The sequence below is a fragment of the Macaca thibetana genome, chromosome 1 (genome assembly GCF_024542745.1).
Source record: "Macaca thibetana thibetana isolate TM-01 chromosome 1, ASM2454274v1, whole genome shotgun sequence".
NCBI classification, from domain to species: domain Eukaryota; kingdom Metazoa; phylum Chordata; class Mammalia; order Primates; family Cercopithecidae; genus Macaca; species Macaca thibetana.
Window position 1 is genome coordinate 62,845,815 of NC_065578.1, and position 17,256 is coordinate 62,863,070.

At 46.5% G+C, this 17,256-nt stretch overlaps 1 long non-coding RNA gene across 1 annotated transcript in view; it reads left to right on the forward strand.

Moving 5' to 3' along the window:
* The first annotated feature begins 11,709 nt into the window (after positions 1–11,709).
* LOC126935142 (uncharacterized) overlaps positions 11,710–17,256 on the forward strand; it is a 63,316-nt gene continuing 57,769 nt past the window's right edge. The window contains exon 1 of the long non-coding RNA XR_007719195.1: positions 11,710–12,944. This is a non-coding gene — a long non-coding RNA (uncharacterized LOC126935142). The remainder of the gene's footprint in view (positions 12,945–17,256) is intronic.

A 17,256-nucleotide genomic window follows, 5' to 3' on the forward strand; every position in this document is an offset into this window, starting at 1 on the left:
TTGCTTGTAAACTTGTCGTCTTTTTTTCTTAACTGCAAAGTACTTTTTTGATTTTAGGAAGAAAAACGATTTTTTATTTTTTAGAAGGAGGGGAGTATTGTATTTTGTTTTCATGTCCTAGCCAGAAAATGAAACGGTCTCTGGGCTAGGTTGCAAATCCTTAGACTCAAGAATTGTAATTTTTTTTATTGTCCTGAATATTCTAAAAAGTAACATAAATTTTAAGAGAATTGTAATTTAAAATCTTAGCAGGGTCACCTGAGCTCTGGATTCTTCCAAGGTAGACAAATCAAGCTTGACATGGTTAACTTGGAACAAGGGAAAGGAAGAGTGATTTTCCTCTTCCTAGTGCTTCAGTAGCAAAGCACTGGTACGTGCCCTGCAGTACTGAGATGCCTTGATGCTTATTGAAGGGAGGCAGAACCCTCAGAATCTGAGAGCAGAGTTACTGGCATGTGGCCAAAAATCTGAGCCCACTGGCATCTTATTCAGCTCAGAACACTTATATTCCATCCACAAATATATTATAGTTAAAAGCATAGACTTGAGAGCCAACAGACCCAAGTTTGAATCCCACTTGAGACCTTGAGTGACTTTTGAATATCATTATCCTTAAAGTGGGGAAGAAGATAGTTCTACCTTTATGAATTGTTGAGTACCTTAAGTGAGTACATCTGTGTAAAGCAGTGAGCACAGTATCTAGTGCATGGTAGGTTGTTAAATAAGTGAAAACTAGGATTATGTTTATGATCCCATTTTTAGATTTTAAAGTACTGTATATACAGGAAAAACGAAAACTATAACACTAATATTTGTAACACATTTTACATTTCCAAGGTACTTCCACAAAGTCACCTTGCCGTATGGGCTATTCCAGAAAGTCAGCCCAGCTCTGTACCCTTCCCCTACACAGTGTGGACTCCCTGGCACAGGTGGCAGGATCTTTATCTGGGGTAAGATTTCCATTGTTGCCAGCTCAGCAAACTGTGCTTTGACAATGATGACAATGATGGGTGTGGTGGTGATGAGTTTGTCTGGAACGTTAACCCCATGCCAGGCACAATTCTGAGTGCTTTCCGTATACTCTTTATCTTCCCGACAACTCTGAGGTAGTACCCTGAATATTCCCATTTTACAGATGAGGTTCAGTTACTCACTCAAGATCACACTGCTGGGGAGTGGTAGATGCCCCCAGACAGTGCAGCACCAGCCCTACACAGTTCAAACCACTTCAGATTTCTTCTACGGACTGGCTACTTCTAGGCTACACCTAACATGTGGAAGAAAGGTGTGCAAATGCCGCCGTGCTTAACGCATTAAAGGGGGATACTATGTGCTCTGAATGCCAAAGACTTTGTTATTTTGGCATTAGATTAGCTCCTGCAGAGATCTGGATATCTGGATATCTGGATGTATCAGTCAGCCTGGAAATATGTATTGACCCACATTAAGTGTGAGGTGCTTGGGAAGAAGAACTGTATAACAGAGTCCGTGCCGTCAAGCTGCCTGTAAGACTAGCTGGGGGAATCAAGTCTAGCACAAGTAGAAACTGTATGGGATAAATGTTATGAGTTGTATAGGCAATACCTACATATTCTCCAAGCACCTATTCTATCTCAGATGTTGGGCTAGATGCTTTCCAGTAACCCTTGAAGCGAGACATTATTCTTCTCGTTTTCGAGTTGAGGCAACTGAAGCTCAACAGAAGCTTATTAATTTGCCCCAGGTTCTCAGCTACCATGTAGTGGAACTAGAATTCTGACCCTAAGACTTGTTCATATTTCCTGACCCTTTTCTGCCTCCTCATCTGTTGAATCAGCTGCGGACGCTCCCAGTTCTGTGGCCCCTGGAATGGCTTCAAAAATTTCCTCCTCCTCCTCCCTGATCATATTTCAACTGCTTTCCCTGCCTCCACTTGGCAACAGCTTGGAAGTTAAAAGCTCAGGGGAGGAAGAAGGAGGTGGCCGGAGCCATGGGGCAGTGGAGGTGGGAGTGGGTAATAAGGATCACTGTCTCTCCGCGTGTGCCCCAGGGAGCGCGGGAGAGGAGTCCTGAGAGGCGGGCAGCAGCACCCAGCCAGGCTTCCCCGCCTTCCAGCGTTGATGTGGTCTGTGAGTCAGGCTTGTTTTCTTTGGGGTGTGGTGAGAATTTCAGTGAGAAAATTGGGTTGGAACTATTTGGGGCCCAATTCTGAAATTCCACTTTTCCTCTCCCTCTTGACATTCAGCTGTTCTCTCAGAGAAGCAGTTTCCTGTTCAGCCATATACCCCAGGCCTACACAATGGCCAGGCTCCCAGTGGCTGGGCTCTGCCTCAAAGGGAGTGAAAGCAGAGGCCAAGCTCACTGTGGTTCTGGGGAGTGTCATCTCCTTGGCCCTTCGAGACCAGGCTTGGGGACAGGGTACTTCTGCCTCTTCTGCCATGCTGCTTTCTTCCACGTTTCTTGTTGACTCATTAGAAGCTGGCCTTGCTTATAAGAATTATCCAGAAAACATATTACCATGAGTAAGAGGCGCCTTCCTTGTGTTTCTGCATTCCGAACCCCTCAGCAGAAGGGGTTGGATATGAGTATAATAGCCTTCATGCAGGACTCACTGCATGGCCCCTGGGCTTTGGCGGTGGCACCCCATGGCCTTCTGGCCTTCCTACTTGCCCCTTCTGATCCATTCTCCACACCACCAGCTAAGTGCTTTTTCAAATGTTGAAGTGCAGAGGCCTTTGTGTAGCCTCCAGGCCCGTGTGACTCGCCTGCCTGTCGCTTACCTGCCCGCTTACCTACCCGCTCCTCTCCCTTTACTCTCAGCCTTGCATTCCAAGCTTCAGTCATGGGGAACCACAGCAGCTCCCTCCTGCCTCCAGGCCTTGGAAGCTCCTCTTCTTTCCACCTGAATCACCTTTCCCCTCCATCCCACCCTCCACTACATTCTCCACCTTTCTCCGCCTTTCCCCTCTATCCCACCCTCCAAAACATTCTCTGCCTTTCCCCTCCATTCCACCATCTGCCGTATTCTCCCAACTCCTACTTGTTCTTCAGGTCTCAATTTAAACATCGTTTCCTCCAAGAAGCGCTTTCTGAGCCTCCGGTGTCTGGTTTGGGAGCTTTTTCTGGTTTTCCTATCACCTCTATTTCCCCCTTCGAGGTGCCTATCCCACTCTATGTTCCTAACCTGTTTACTTCCATTTCTTCTACTGCCCTGGGAACTCCTAGATGGCAGAGACTGCTTTTTTCACCAGTGTTTACCCAGGATCTAGGCCTGTGTCTGGCACATAGCAAAAGCCTCATTAAATATTTTCAGAATGAGTGAATGAAATCTACTAGTTGCACAGCAGAGTGTTTCATTATGTGGGATCTCCCTGACCTATGAGGCAGGATTATCTCAATTTTACAGGTGACAAGTGATTTGAGCAACTTCCATAGCTAGTCACTGGCTAACCAAGAACTCTTTCAAGAAGTGTTAGAGGCTGTAAGTGAGAAAACACCCAGGAGAGGGGGGCAGGAGGGTACTGGCAACAGATGGGAGTTATGTGTCATGGTCACTTTGAAGAACATGTTTAATTATTTCCCACTGCTACAAAATCAATTGGGGTGTATACTTGGGGAAGAGTTCTACTGAATACAGAAATGAATTCTTTAAGGAATACAATCAATAAAACCAGCCTCAATCCCCAAAGCCCCCCTCTGAGCAGATTCATAGAAAGGAACCCACGATGGGTAAAGTGGGTACCCTGGCACTGGGTGTCATGCTGGCAGGGCACACAGCATCTATTTCTGGAAGACTGAGAGGCTCTTCCCAGTTCTCATTATCAGAACAAGAAGCATTCCCACAAGTCGGTGTGTCATTATCCAAAACAAGTGAGGTCACTGGCGGGAGCATGTCTCATGTCTGTCTGATCATCCTATGGAAACTGTGGAGGGCTTTGGTTTGGTTTTCACCAAATGTGAAAGCTCCACCTACATCCAGTAAGTTGTCATTGTGGGTTTGGGTTAATAACTATTTTCCAGAAAGCGTGTCTTATGTGATTCACTGAGTGCAGCTCTCCAATTAACAGAAAGGCTAGTTATGAGTAGCAATCTCTTTGCTTCTCTTGATGGTGTCATTTCATAAAAGCTTCATCTTCATTGGTTTCTGACTTCATTTTTACGTGATGGTAGGAGGGCTATTATTATCCCAGATAAAGAAATGGAAGTTTTGAGAATTTATGTGATTTGTGCGGAGTCCCGTGAATGATGAAGGAGAAAGCTGACCAACCACCTCCAATCACCCTTGGAGGTTTGGATTTTTTTTTTTTTTTCTGTTCAACCTTTGCTGTATAACAAAGTACCCCAAAATCTAATGGTATTAAACTTTTGCATGATTTTATGATGCTCACAGATTCTGTAGGTCAAGAAACCAGTCAGGGCACAGTGGAGATAGAAGCTTGTCTTTGCTCCACGATGTCTGAGGCCTCACCTGGTATCTTTGTCTGTTTGGGCTGCTATAACAAAATGCTATAGACTGGTTGTTTTGTAAACAGTAGAAATTTATTTCTTACAGTGCTGGAGGCTGGGAAGTCCAAGATCAAGGCACCGGCAGATTCAGTGTCTGGTAGGGGCCCACTTTCTAGCTCATATATGGTGACTTCTTGCTGTGTCCTCCTATGGGGCGGACGGGGCAACAGGTCTCTCTCAGGCCTCCTTTAAAAAAGACACTAATCCCCTTCATGAGGGCTCCACCCTCATGACCTAATCACCTTCCAGAGGCCCTGCCTCCCACTGCCATCACCTTGGGGATTAAGATTTCAACATGAATTTTGGGAGGACACAAACATTCAGACCATAGGCTTTGGTCCTATGTCCCCAAATTTCATGTTCTTCTTACATGCAAAATATACTCATTCCAACCCAACAGCCTCAAAACTCTTAATTTATTCTGTCATCAACTCAAAAGTCTGAAGTCCAGAGTCTTCTCTAAATATCAGCTAAATTAGATATGGGTGAGGCTGAAGGTACAACTCATCCTGAGGCAAATTTGCTCTCCAGCTATAAACCTATGAAATCAAACATGTTATGTGTTTTCAAAATACTGTGGTGGCACAGGCATGGTATAGACATTCCCATTGTAAAAGGGAAATACAGGAAAGAAGAGGGGTTACAGGTCTCAGGACCCAGGTCTGAAAGCTAACCGGGCCAACGATGTTAAATCTTAAGACTGAGAATAATCTTTGGTTTGCTATCCAACCTGCTGGGCTCACTGGGGCAGGGAATGGGACCTCAGGCTCCAGAATATCCTACCTCCATGACTCTGCTAGGTGCAGCTCATGCTGCAGCTCTCATGGGTTTTAGTCAAGTGCCTACCCTTCTCCTAGGCTGAAATCACACATAGGTGACTCTACTGATCTGACAGCAGCTCTACTAGACATTGACCTAGTGGGGACTGTGGTGGCCCAGCCTTCTTGGCAGCCCTCTGCCTGGGTCACACACCTGAGGCTCTGGGTAGCTCCATCCTTTGAAATCTTGATGGAGGGAGTAATGCCTCCTTGGCTTGTATACTCTGTGTGCTGGTGGAGGTGGCATCTTGTGGACACTCCCAAAGTTTACGCTCTGTGCCCTCTGGAGGAGCAGCTACAGAGTACCACTATGCACTTGAACTCACTAGACCTGAACTTGGGGCAGCCAAAGAGCTTGGCAAAGAGCAGAGCCTTGAAATTGTTCTGTTCCCCCAGTCCCTTGCAGTCTGGACCTGTGAAGTAAGGAGCAGCCTTGATGATCTCCAAAATGCCTTCAGGATTATTCCATTGTCTTGCACAATAGGTCCTGGCTTCTGTTTAGATGGGAGTCTAATCTCCCTATTGTCTGGATGAATAGCTCCTAGCTTTGATTAAGATGGCCCATCTGAACTAACTTGGCCACACCCTTCATGTTCTTTCTCAAACAAGCTTTCTGATTTTTTTTTTAATATGGGTAGGCTGAGAATTTTCCAAATTTTTACGTTCTGCTTCCCTTTTGATTAACAGTTTCATTAACTTTAAATCATTTCTCTCTTCTCATATTTCACTATAAGCACTCAAGAGAAGCCAAACAGCACGTTTATACATTGCTTGGAATTTTTTCAGTCAAATATCCAATTTCATTGCTCACAAGCTCTACCTTCTACAAAACACTAGAACATGAACATAATTCAGACAAGTTCTTTGCCACTTTATAAGAAGCATGGCCTTTCCTCCACTGTCCCATAACATGTTCTTCATTTCTGTGTGAGATCTTATTAGAATGGTCTTCACTGTCTGTATTTCTGTAACTGCCCGATGGGTTCAGTTTGCCCCTGCCTAGACAGAGCCAATTTCTCAAGACAGGGGAATTGCAATAGAGAAAGAATAATTCTTTCAGAGCTGGCCGTGTGGGAGATCAGAGTTTTATTATTACTCAAATCAGTCTCCCCAAGCATTTGGGGATCAGAGTTTTTAAGGACAACTTGGTGAGTGGGAGAAGCCAGTGAGCCAGGAGTACTGATTGGTCAAGTAAGAGATGAAATCATAGGGAATTGAAACTCTCCTCTTGTGCTGAGTCAGTTGCTGGGTGGGGGCCACAAGATCAGATGAGCCAGTTTATCGATCTGGGTGGTGCCAGCCAATACATCAAGTGCAGGGTCTGCAAAATGTCTCAAGCACTGATCTTAGGAGCAGTTTAGGGAAGGTCAGAATCTTCTGTCCTCCAGCTGCATGACTCCTTAACATGATTTCTAATCTTGTGGCTAATTTGTTAGTCCTACAAAGGCAGTCTGGTCCCCAGGCAAGGAGGTTTGTTTTGGGAAAGGGCTGTTGTCATCTTTGTTTAAAACTATAACTATAAACTAAGTTCCTCCCAAAGTTAGTTCAGCCTATGCCCAGGAAGGAACAAGGACAGCTTAAAGGTAGGAAGCAAGACAGAGTCGGTTAGGTTAGATCTCTTTCACTGTCTCAGTTATAATTTTGCGGAGGCAGTTTCTTTTCTACCAATGTTCTGCCCACATCCATACAGGTATTCTGTAAGAAGACTGAAGCTCTCTCTACAGCTCTGCTTTTTTTTTTTTTTTTTTTTTTTTTTTTTTGAGAGTTTTGCTCTTGTTGCCCAGGCTGGAGTGCAATGGTGTGATCTTGGCTCACTACAACCTCTGCCTCCCAGGTTCAAGCAATTCTTCTGCCTCAGCCTCCCAAGTAGCTGGGATTATAGGTCTATGCCACCACACCCAGTTAATTTTGTATTTTTAGTGGAGACAGGGTTTCTCCATGTTGGTCAGGCTGGTCTCGAACTCCCAACTTCAGGTGATCCACCTGCCTCGGCCTCCCAAAGTGCTGGGATTACAGGCATGAGCCACTGTCCCGGCCCAGCTCTCCTCTTTTTCTAAGCCCTTACCAGAATTGCCTTTTATAGTTAATTCGTGGTAATGTAAGTATTTTCTAGCATGCAACTCAGAATTCTTTCAGCTTCTGTTCATTACCCAGTTCCAAAGCCACTTCCATATCTCAGGTATTTTTTACAGTAGCACTCCTACTTCTCAGTACCAATTTCCAATCTTGGTCTGCCTGTCTGCTATAACAAAACATAAACTAGGTAACTGACACAACAGAAATTTATTTCTCACAGTTATGGAACTGGGAAATGTAAGATCAAGGCAGATTTGGTCTCGTGAGGACCCATTCTCTGGCTCTGGTAGTGCTGTCTTGCTACCTGTCCTCACATGGTGGAAGGTGTGAGGGGTCTTTCTTGGGCCTCTTTCATAAGAGCACTCGTCCCATTCATGAAGGCTCTGCCTTCATAACCTTATCACCTCCCAATAGGCTCCAGGTCCTAATACCACCACCTTGGGGCTTAGGATTTCTTTTTTCTTTGTTTTTAAAATGGAGTTTTGCTCTTGTCACCCAGGTTGGAGTGCAGTGGCACGATATTGGCTCACTGCAACCTCTGCCTCCTGAGTTCAAGCAGTTCTCCTGCCTCAGCCTCCTGAGTAGCTGGGATTACAGGTGCCCACAACCACGCCTGGCTAATTTTTGTATTTTTAGTAGAGATGGGGTTTCACCATGTTGGCCAGGCTGGTCTCGAACTCCTGACCTCAGGTGATCTGCCTGCCTTGGCCTCCCAAAGTGCTGGAATTACAGGTGTGAGCCACCATGCCAGGCCAGGATTTCAACATATGAAATTCAGGGAGACACTCATTCAGACCATAGCACCTGGAAACACTGAAACATCTGGGAATAACTCAAATAGCTAGTGCTAGAATCATCTGGAGGCTTCTTCACTCATGTCTAGTATGACTCAATGTCTTGGGTCAGCTGGGATTGTCAAATCTCACACCTGCACATGACCTCTCCTTGTTGTTTGGGTGTCTCACAGCTTGGTGCTGGCTTCCAAGTGAGTATCCCAAGAGCAAGTACACCAAGAAGGTCCAGTGGCAGCTGGCAGCTGTATTTTCCTTTCCTTCCTTTGGAAGTCATGCAGCATCACTTCAGCCATATCCAATTGATTACCATCAAGTCGTTCAGCCCAGTCCAGATTCAAGAGGAGGGGAATTACCCTCTACCTCTTGTTGGGAGTGTGGCAAGGTCATATTGCAGAACAGTATGTGAGATGGGGGCTAGTGTAGCCATTTTTGGAAAATACAGTGTCACAACAGGATTCCTATTCTAAGCATTTCATCTCATTGGAACTGTGTGATATATGGCCTTTTGTGTCTGTGGAGCTCTTATTTTAATACAAGGCAAATGCCCCTAAACTAAGTGCTTTGCTCACTATACCTTCATGAGATGAGTACTGTAATATCCCCATTTTACAGATGGGAAACACAGAAAGGTTTGATAACTTGCTCCAAGTCCCAGCTAGTGAGTGGTGGAGCCAGACTTTGAACCCTTGTCCCTGGCACTGCTAAACTGTATGCAAATGAATGTCTTTTAGTGATAGGGTTTAATCTCCTCTATCTACAGTAAGAAAATGGAAGTCTATGATGCATTCATAGCTATTTATTGAGCCCCTACAATGTGCCAGACACTGCTACATCAGAGGCCACAGATTAGGCAAGAAGAAAGGTAATTAAACCAATAATGGGAATTCCCGGCACCAGGCATTGGGATGGAGGTCTCTGTGCATTGAGAGCTGTGGGAATAGAGGGGTGAAGGCATCTGTTCAGGGCACACAGCCCAGGGCCTGAGCCAACCTTTCTGTCTCTGCCATTAGCAAACACACCCCCAGATGTGAGCTTTTAGGGTTCATTGCCACCCTCCTTCAATGCCCCTAGGGCCTGCCTGGGAAAGGTGCCTCGCTTCATCTGGCCTGTCAGGGTCCAGGCAGAGATTCCTGCCCTGGCAGTGGCTGTCAAGGCCCTGCCTTAATCTCTCAGGTAGGCAAGCAGCTGCCTCCTCCGACTGCAGGGCAGGGCAGAGCTGCCAGCCCAGTGCTTCTGGCACACTCAGGGCCTTTCTCTTCTCACAAAGACTGCTGTGTTGGATCTGTTTTTCTAAGTCAGATAGTTATTTGATTTCCACCTCAGATCTCAGTGCCAGCATTTAGCGTTGCCAGCCTCACCGCCACCGGCCATGGTGCGAGAAGGAATTCGGGTTCCTGGAACATGGTCAGAGAATGCACTCCTTCATGCAGGTGGGTGGAGGTCAGGAGTGGCTTCCCACACCAGCGGTCTAACACCTGCCTGACTTGAAGGGGTTCTGGTGTCAGGAAGAGCTCAGGCTGTACTCGGCCATGCCACCTCTGTAAGTTGCCACAGACTGTAATGAAGACCAACCCAGAACATGCTTCTCATTTGTCTGTTCCCTCTGTCTGGGTCTAGTAAGCCGAGCCAGGGCAAACAGAGAGGGCCATCATCCGTGTGGGGTCATGCCTGGATGTGAGGTCATTCCTGGATGTGGGGTTATACCAGGATGTAGAATCCCAAGGCCAGGCTGGGCCTAAGTGGTGGAGAAATATTGTTAGTGGGGGCAGCCAGAGCGTCATAACCAAAGGGGACCCCAAACTAGGTTGAGAGGGAGGCAGGAGATCTGAGCCAGACAATGAGACAAATATGAGGGCTCTGGCTGGCTCAATTCAGGCCACAGGCAGGAAGGAGAATCATGAGGACAGAAACCAGGAGGGTCAGAAACAGGTTGGGAGGGGGCCAGGAATGGCCAGGTAACTGGCGGCCAGCTAAAGGTGAAGGGCTGGCTAAAAACACCAGCTTGGGATTGTGGGCATGCGCTCAGCGAGCATTTTCTGTGGGGGCTTGTGCATCCTAGGCGGAGGGTCTCTCTCCGGAGAATTTGTATGTGTGTTTCTCGCAGATGCCTCAAGGGTATAGCTAGCCTGGAACCCTTTTTAAAGTTAATTTATCAGCTTAGGGATTACAGGACCCCGCAAGTGGAAGGAAATGTAATCCCAAACCCATGAGAATATTCATGTTTAGAAAGTCCCAAAGGAGATGACTATTCTACCCAGAGCCCAGGCCAAGACACAAATGATCTCTCCATGGTGATGGGTACATTCTTCCCCCTGGTCCATCATTTCATCATTTGCTGAGATGCTCAGCTCTAGGTGGGATTTGGGTAGTGGAGAGAAAGGATGTCAGATCTAAAACCCATGTTATTTAGGCCCAAGACCTTGTCTTGTTTCCCCATGCGACTTAAAATCCAAATCTCTTGGTTACCTAAGAACTTTCTTTTTTTTTTGAGACGGAGTTTTGCTCTTGTTGCCCAAGCTTGAGTGCAGTTGTGTGATCTCGGCTTGAGAGAAGAGAGACAGACCCTCTCATATTGTTTTATATTGTTTTATACTCAGAAAAAGAAAGAGAAGCGAAACTAAAGGCAGATAGCCCGGTGCCTAGGAAACAGACCTGAAACCAAGGAACCAGACCTGAAACCAGTCCTGGGCCTGCCTGACCTAAGCCTGGTAGTTAAAGATTGACCCCTAATCTATAGATAAGATAACCTAACTGGTTATGTTATCTATAGATTCCAGACATTGTATGGAAAGGCATTGTAAAAATCCCTGTCCTGTTCTGTTTTGTTCTGATTACCAGTGCATGCAGCTCCCAGTACGTACCCTCTGCTTGCTCAAATTGATCACGACCCTCTCACATGGACCCCCTTAGAGTTGTGAGCTCTTAAAAGGGACTGGAGGCCGGGCGCGGTGGCTCAAGCCTGTAATCCCAGCACTTTGGGAGGCCGAGGCGGGCGGATCACAAGGTCAGGAGATCGAGACCACAGTGAAACCCCGTCTCTACTAAAAATACAAAAAATTAGCCGGGCGTGGTGGCGGGCGCCTGTAGTCCTAGCTACTCAGGAGGCTGAGGCAGGAGAATGGCGTGAACCCAGGAGGCGGAGCTTGCAGTGAGCCGAGATCGCGCCACTGCACTCCAGCCTGGGCAACAGCGTGAGACTCCGTCTCAAAAAAAAAAAAAAAAAAAAAAAAAAAAAAAAAAAAAAAAAAAAAAGGGACTGGAATTGCTCACTTGGAGAGCTTGGCTCTTGAGACAGGAGTCTTGCTGATGCTCCCAGCTGAATAAACCACTTCCTTCTCTAACTTGGTGTCTGAGGAGTTTTGTCTGCAGCTCGTCCTGCTACAGGTTCACTGCAACCTCTGCTTCCCGGGTTCAAGTGATTCCCCTGCCTCAGCCTCCCAAGTAGCTGGGATTACGGGCTTGCGTCACCATGCCTGGCTAATTTTTATATTTTTAGTAGAGATGGGTTTCTCCATGTTGGTCAGGCTGGTCTTGAACTCCTGACCTCAGGTGATCCAGCTGCCTTGGCCTCCCAAAGTGCTGGGACTACAGGTGTGAGCCACTATGCCCGACCTACCTAAGAACTTTCTAAGGGAGCTACAGCTTTAGCTTCTCACTCAACCTTGTTTTCCTGTTTCCACATTATCTTTGGCACATGAGGATTTCTCATACTTTCTTACAAATTCTATTGTGCATTTACAAGGGCCTTTGCTGTGGTGCATGGAGTATTTCTGGGTAACTCATAGATAGCTGGGAGGTGTTTCAGTGTGCCCAGAATCTGAAGTCCTTTTTCTTCCACTCATGCCCCTCCATTCCACCCTTACAATAGCCAGTATCATCTTAAAAAATAATAATAGTTTGTTTATAGTTTTTCACTTGCAACTTTTCAGTAGTTTCTCGTAGCTTTTTGTTCATTATAATATTGTTTTGTCAGTGTTTTTGGAGATCCCACAATCTTCCTCATTTCTCTTCTATAATCAGCACTCGGTTCCTTGAGCGAAACTCCTCTCAGATTCCATGTGGCCCCAGGGCTGTCAGTCACAGTACCTTCCGCTTCCTTTCCTTTCCACCCCCATTCCTGCTACAGGGGCGGGAACGTGGCCCAGGGTAGCCTAATCATTGGACCACATCCCTGTGGACATAGTGATTGGGCCAGTGAGTAGGCATGTGAACCAAGATGGACCAATCAGAGCCTTTCCATGATGTTTTTTCCAAATGGAAGGTAAAGGGGTAACCTTTTTGAATCATAGGTTACAAGGATATAGACCTGATGAGTATCAGTGACTCTTTTCCTACCAGATTGACAGATCCTGTCAGTGCAAGAGAGAATGAGGTAAACTAATAAATTCAGAAACAAGCAGAGATAATAATAACTTAGTGGAAAAGAAAGTCTTTTTTACATTTTTTCATTTATTTAGAAGATGGGATCTCACTTTGTCACCCAGGCACCATCATAGCCCACAGTAGCCTCAAACTCCTAGCCTCAAGCGATCCTCCTGCCTCAGACTTCTGAATACTTGGGACCATAGGTGCATGCCACCACATCTGGCTGGAAAATAAAATCTTTTTTTCTTTTTTTTTTTTAGACAGAATTTCGCTTTTGTCGCCTAGGCTGGAGTGCAATGATGTGAGCTCGGCTGACTGCAATCTCTGCTTCCCGGGTTCAAGCAATTCTCCTGCCTCAGCCTCCATAGTAGCTAGGATTATAGGCGTGTGCCACCACACCCAGGTAATTTTTTTTTTTTTTTTTTTTAGCAGAGACGAGGTTTCACCATGTTTGCCAGGCTGGTCTTGAACTCCTGACCTCAGGTGATCCGCCCACCTTGGCTCCCCAAAGTGCTGGTGAAACGTCGTTGTTGCCTGGGGTAAATACCTGAGGTTCATTGTCTTGTGCCAAGACAATTCAGGACATGGACACATGCAAGGAGTGAGTTGAGGAGCAGAGGTTTAACAGGCAAAAGAAAGAGAAAAGAGAACAGTTCTCTGTCTTGTGAGCGAGATGGGCGCCCAAATGGGAATTCTGGCCTGTGGCAGACTGCACCAGATTTTATAGACTGGCTTGAGGAGGTGGTGTCCGATTTATGTAGGGCCCACAGATTAGTTGGACTGGGCGGGACGTTTACATAGCGAGGGGGGAAGGCTGGCCACCCCATCCTAATCTTATTATGCAAATGGCCTTTCCACTTGGCCGGCGCCATGTTGTCTGCTTTTTACTGTAAACGTGGCCGGCTAAAAGAAGAGAACATGAAGCTGCCATTTTGAATATGCCTAGTCCCAGGTAGCCTTTTCCTATTGGCACAACTGCCGATATTCACCCTTGCAATCTTCCAGCTTGCTTGTCTATGTCTGAAGCTCAATTTTACAAGCTGCTCTTTGTTAGAAAAGAAAATGATTTGGAGGCTGCTTTTCCTTAAAAGGAAAACCTTGCCAAGAACTTCCTTACCATCACTATCTGCCCAAATAATTTCTTCTTAACTCCTATATCCCTGGGATTACAGGTGAGCCACCATGTGAGCCACTGTGCCCCGCCACGAAAACCCTGGGCTCCTGGATCCAGCCATATCTGGAGCTTCAATTACATGAACCAGTAAATTGCCTTTTTACTTAAATGAGTTTCCATGTAACAAAAAGAGTCTTGACCAATGTAGAGCCACATCCTTCACTTGACACTCGAAGACAAGGCCTTGTGTGATCTCCACCCTCACCTCACACTACTGTTTTCCTCCTCCCAGTGATCCATCAATACAGAACTTCTTTCAGTTTTTTTGGTTTTTTTTTTTTTTTTTTTTTTTTTGAGATGGAGTCTCACTCGGGCCCAGGGTGGAGTGCAGTGGCACGATCTTGGCTCACTGCAACCTCCGCCTCCCAGGTTCAAGCAACTCTCTGTCTCAGCCTCCCGAATAACTGGGATTGCAGGTCCCCACCACCACTCCCAGTTAATTTTTGTATTTGCAGTAGAGACAGGGTTTCACCATCTCAGCTAGACTGGTGTTGAACTTCTGACTTCATGATCCACCTGCCTCAGCCTCCCAAAGTGCTGGGATTACAGGCATGAGCCACTGTGCCCAGCGCTCTTTTAGTTCTTCAAGCGGGCCAGGCTCCTTCTTATCTCATGGCCTCCTCACATGTTGTTCTTAACTAATTCCTATACATCCTTCAGGTGTCTGCATGTAGGTCATGTCTTTAGAAAAGGCTTCCCTGACTGCCTGACTAGGCCAGGGTCCCCCTACAATCCTCCTCTACATTATAAACTCCTGCAGCACTCATGCTTTTCCCTCTCAGCACTCGTTGCAGTAGTAATGAATACATTCTTTGTTCACGAGATAATTCCTTGTTTACAGTCCATCTTCACCACTGGACTATAAGCTTCATGAAGTTAAGGACCATTTGTCTTTTTTAAATTGTTATTCTTTTTTTTTTTTTTTTCCAGAGTTTCGTTCTAGTTGCCCAGGCTGGAGAGCAATGGCATGATCTCAGCTCACTGCAACCTCCACCTCCCGGGTTCAAGCGATTCTCCTGCCTCAGCCTCCCGAGTGGCTGGGATTATAGGCATGTGCCACCACGCCTAGCTAATTTTGTATTTTTAGTGGAGACGGGGTTTCTTCATGTTGATCAGGCTAGTCTCGAACTCCTGACCTCAGGTGATCTGCCCGCCTCGGGCTCCCAAAGTGCTGGGATTACAGGTGTGAGCCACTGCGCCTGACCTAAAATTGTTCTTTCTTTTGAGGCAGAGTCTCACTCTATTGTTCAGGCTGGAGTTCAGGGGTGCAATCATGACTCACTGCAGCCTCTACCTCCTGGGCTCAAGCAATCCTCCTGCTTCAGCCTCCTGAGTAGCTGGGGCTACAGGTGTGCACTACCACATCTGGCTAGTTTTATTTTTTGTAGAGATAGAGTCTCACTATGTTTCCCAGGCTGATCGTAAACTTCTAGGCTCAAGTGATCCTCCTGCCTCAGTCTCCCAAAGTGCTGGGATTACCAGCGTGAGAGACCACTCCCAGCCACGCCCATTTATATTGATCATCCTTGTGTACTCAGTGCCTAGCACAGTGCTTGGCACAAAGTAGATGCTCAGTAAACATTTATCAAATAAAAAAAAAAAGAATAATTGAACGTTTGACGTGGAAACCCATGCTTTCGATCTCCACAGGCTTTGTAATCTAATACACAAACCTAGGCAATCCTGATTCATAACGTGACCACAGAAGGTTCCCTGGGGTGATAGAGAGCCTCATGCATGATTTAGTCAGGTATTTTGAGCTGGGATTCTGTCTGACCAGGCCAGAGTGGACCTTGCTCCCAGGAGATGGCAGTGTTGTGCAGTCTCTGACTTGTCAAGGCTCCCACACTGACTTCCCTGAGACCCTGGAAGCTGTAGAGCAGGACCTTGACTTCTCAAGCCATGGACGCCATGTCCCAGGGTCAGCTTTTTAAAGGAGCTGCGTGGGTTCAGAGCAACTGAGAAGCAGAGCCTTTGTTCCAGAGGCTGGCAGGCCCCCAATCCAAGATAAACAACCCTCCTCCCCAGTTCGAATGACGGATCTGGTTTGGTCTTCTGTTCAAGAACTCTCTTTCCAAGAGTGGCTGAGAGGCTCCTTTGCAGTTTTAAACTTTACAATCTCTTAGGAGAGAAGACCCAGGCCGCAGAGTTGCTGCCTCCTGGTGCTTTGGAAGATTCTCCCTATTCATACTTTCTGTCAAATCCCACAGCTGTTCCTTGCTGTGAGTGCAGACTAGCCAACCACCAACACAGACCCACAGGTCCTGTCCTGTTCGGATCCTTGCTCTGTCACTTACCGTGTGACTCAGGACAAAGCCCTTACCTTTTCTCAATAAAAGGAATAGTCATACCTATTTCTCAGGCTTGTGCTGAATGATTAAGCCAACAGTGCCTGGCACCTGCACCTGGCACTGTGCCTGGAGCATAGTGGGTGCTTAGTAAACATGGGTTCCCTTCCCTCTCCTCCTCCCACACTGTGCTTCGGAGGGGGTTGGGGGAAGGAATGTGAGAAAGGCTCTGAGCAGGATTTCACTAGCAAATGTCTAAAAACAACAACCGTCTTCACTTCCCTGGAGCACCTTCCTATCCCCAGTGTGACTGGAAAGCCAGATTAAAAAGCGCCCATGGTCATTGGAACTCACCCCAGTCAAATAATCCACGTTACCAGTCCAGTCCATGTGAGCCCGGCTCCTGCTGCTCCCCACTGTGGGGAGCCACGTGCTCCTGGGAATCCTGAGGTTCACCCTGGCCCAGGGGCCTTGGCTCCCTTTCAGTTCGTTGCTTTCTTTTGTGGTGGAGCATCTGGGCTGTAGCACTGGAAGCGTTTTGGCCCTGCTGCTGGGGCCTTTATCTCTGTGCTGTGTGCCATGTCAGAACCCATTAGGGACCAATCTGCTGAGGCTTTTGAAGGAGTAATCAGTTTGTAGAGGGAAGGGGCCGTGCCAAGCCAGGCCAGATGGAGTAAGTAATGAAGGCCCCAGATTAATCTCGCCTGTCTCTTTTTTCCAATATGAAGGCTCAACCCAAGAGCTTGGCAGTCTCAAGACAAATTATACTTGTCAGCTTCAAAGCATAAGTTCCCTTCCAAGCCAGAATGCACTTTCTCTCTTTCTCTCCCCATCTCCTTCTCCCTCTCTCCTGAAATACAAAACTGGAGTAAAAAACGGGGTGCATATGAGATGTTGTGACATTTTTGCATCATCGTAATAATAAGAGCCTCCACTGGGCATTTACGATGTACTAGACAACACACTGAGTCCTCTACATGCATTCAGCTTATTTATTTCTCACCATAATTCTACAAGATCTATACTAGTATCCCCATTTTATGGGCTAGGAAATCAATGTTCAGAGAGGATGATTAATTCAAGGTCACATAGTAAGTTGTGAAGCAAGGATTCAAACCTAGGTTTGTGTTACTCCAACAGCTACAGTATACACACCCTGTAGTTAATCTCTCTGACTTAAGTCTTCGCCTGAAGGGAGAGTCCATCTCCGAAGCCAAGAATACAGTATCCTGCTCCTTTCCATTGTTAAAAGT